This window comes from Trachymyrmex cornetzi, unplaced genomic scaffold (genome assembly GCF_001594075.2).
Source record: "Trachymyrmex cornetzi isolate Tcor2-1 unplaced genomic scaffold, Tcor1.1 scaffold70, whole genome shotgun sequence".
In the NCBI taxonomy this organism is placed as follows: domain Eukaryota; kingdom Metazoa; phylum Arthropoda; class Insecta; order Hymenoptera; family Formicidae; genus Trachymyrmex; species Trachymyrmex cornetzi.
In genome coordinates this window covers 14023-16698 of record NW_017300026.1, presented here as the reverse complement: position 1 = coordinate 16698, position 2676 = coordinate 14023, and positions in this window count along the sequence as shown.

The window sequence follows — 2676 nt, the reverse complement described above, 5'->3', positions numbered from 1 at the left end:
CGAACACTATGGCGCGGAAATATAAAGGTAGGCCCGATACTTTCCGGACAGACCTCGTATATACCGAGTCAGTGTCGTTCGTACACAGTAATAAGTCCTTCTGACGAGATTTTTTATCACTTTACAATTTTCATTAGTACTAGCTAATAACTAAAAAAGTGACTCACTGTGTCTGATACCGACTGGCCAACATATCAGGAACCGGTTCTTGAATTATTCATGATAATGTTTGCGATACGGTACTTTGTAATCGTAGTGAGCGTTCCTATTTTCGGGATAATTAATTATATTATTAAAGTTTTTTGATAAATTAGTTTCTTTATTCTTTAATTCGATATTTTTAATATTTCCCTTCTTTTTCATTTTCCTTTTCTTTCTCTTTATTTAATTCTGGCATTGAAATTCTCGATGCAGGGGAGCTCACCATGACAAGATAACTTTTACTTTATATATTTTAATGTGCGTTTGCTCTGAGGAAGGCTCAAAAATGAGTCGAAACATGTAAGCGCGTTTAGTGAATAAAGAAGTTTCACTCTTTATAAGTGTATTATTTGCGCGACGTCTTCTGCGCCTGACTCCTGGTGCCCTTACTCTTTCCAATTCTTTGATTTGTAAGGAGTCTTGATTAGTTTGATTTATTAACGGATTTTTTATTTTATCTTTATCAGTTTTTATGATGGAATTTGGAGTATTTACAGGTATAAAAGCCACTGTCAAATTATTCTTTTTTACCATCGGTTTAAATTTTTCTGAAATTTCTTTGATGTAAGGTATGATAAAGTAATTTTTTATAACATCACTGTCGTTAGAATCATATAAAGAACTGTTATTAATATATAAATGTTCCCTTTTCGCTAAATTTTTAATTCTTTTATTTATAGTTGAAAAAAGAAATTCCAGAGGATAACCATTGTTCAGCAAAATGTTAATCATATTTTCGATATTTTTTGTATAAAATTTAGGATGTGACAGAAAGATGATTCTATTGAGTTGACCGATTATGACCCCTATTTTATGATTTATCGGGTGATTAGAATAATAATTGAGGTACCTTCCCGAGTTGATCGGTTTTTTGTAGATATCAAAGATAATATGTTCTTTATCAATACTTAGACTAACATCCAAAAAGTTAATTGATCCATCATTATTTTCCTCACAAGTAAACTTCAATCTGTCATGATAATTACTAAAACATTATATTCTCTACACAAGAGACTTACATCTGAAATGATATTTATTAAAAAAACATATTAACGGAATCAACAGACAAACTGATACGGAAAAATTTCCTGAAATATATTTACCTCTATTAAATTCTGCAACTAATGCCTGATACTAGATTAGCCAACAGCGCCACATAGATTGGTATAAATATATCGACAGTTATAGAACTACGCATTTCAGTTTTAATTCAGTTTTAATTCAGAAAGTTGATAGTTCTAAAATTCCAAATCCTGTATGCGCTGCGAAATATTGTTAACACAGGTAAATAATTTTGAATTAAGTGTTATACAAAGAAATTTTATTTACACAGTTGACTTTACGATTGACACTGCGAACATTATGTCATCATCTTGCAACTTATTTAATATTTCTTTCTTGTCAACTGAATTTATGGAATATATATTTTTGTGCAGTTATGGTGTACATTTCATTCAGTTAATCAACTAATTGAGGGTTACACTCACTCTCCGGATAAGGTAATCCGTGAGATTTGCTTACTGCACTTCATGGTCTCAATTTTGGATCGTCTTCCTGTTAGGATTATGAACTGTAAAATGCTGAGGATGGCTTGAACATAGCCGAAACGTTCATGTAATAAATAATTTTTCAATTATATGTATATAAGTACCGCACAAATTACTGCGTTTTTTAGGCTCTTAATTGCCCGTTATTTAGTTTTATGTATTTTAATTGATTATCTCAAGAGCCCAATTGATTGATTTATTGGTTCAAATTTTATTTAATTGACGGTTGTTATTTCGAAATATAACAGAATCAGGAAATCTTGTGTTCAATAATTTACATCGCAGATTTTTGTCAATTCTAGGATGGATTTTCTTTCAATATTTGAATACTTTTTGACATAGACGAAGAAAGACAGTTACCGAAGAATAGTTGCTGTACAAAGAAAGAACGGATGATAGTATGAACAAATTATCGGGTAGTTCTAATAACTATAATGAATTGGTTAATAAATCAAACTAATTAAGACTCCTGACAAATCAAAGAATTGGAAAGAGTAAGGGCACTAGGAGTCGGGCGCAGAAGACGTCGCGCAAATAATACATTTACAAAGAATGAAACTTCTTTATTCACTAAACGCACTTACATGTTTCGATTCATTTTTGAGCCTTCCTCAGAGCAAACACACACTGTCATATATAAAGTAAACGTTATCCTGTCATGGTGAGCTCCCTTACATCGAGAATTTTAATGCCAGAATTAAATAAAAAGAAAGAAAAGAAAATGAAAAAAAGGGAAATATCAAAAATGTCAAACTAAAGAATATAGAAACTAATTTATCAAAAAACTTTAATAATATATAATTAATTATCCCGAAAATAGGGATGCTCACCACAATTACAAAGTACCGTATCGCAAACATTATCATGAATAATTTAAGAACTGGTTCCTGATATGTTGGCCAGTCGGTATCAGACACAGTGATAAATT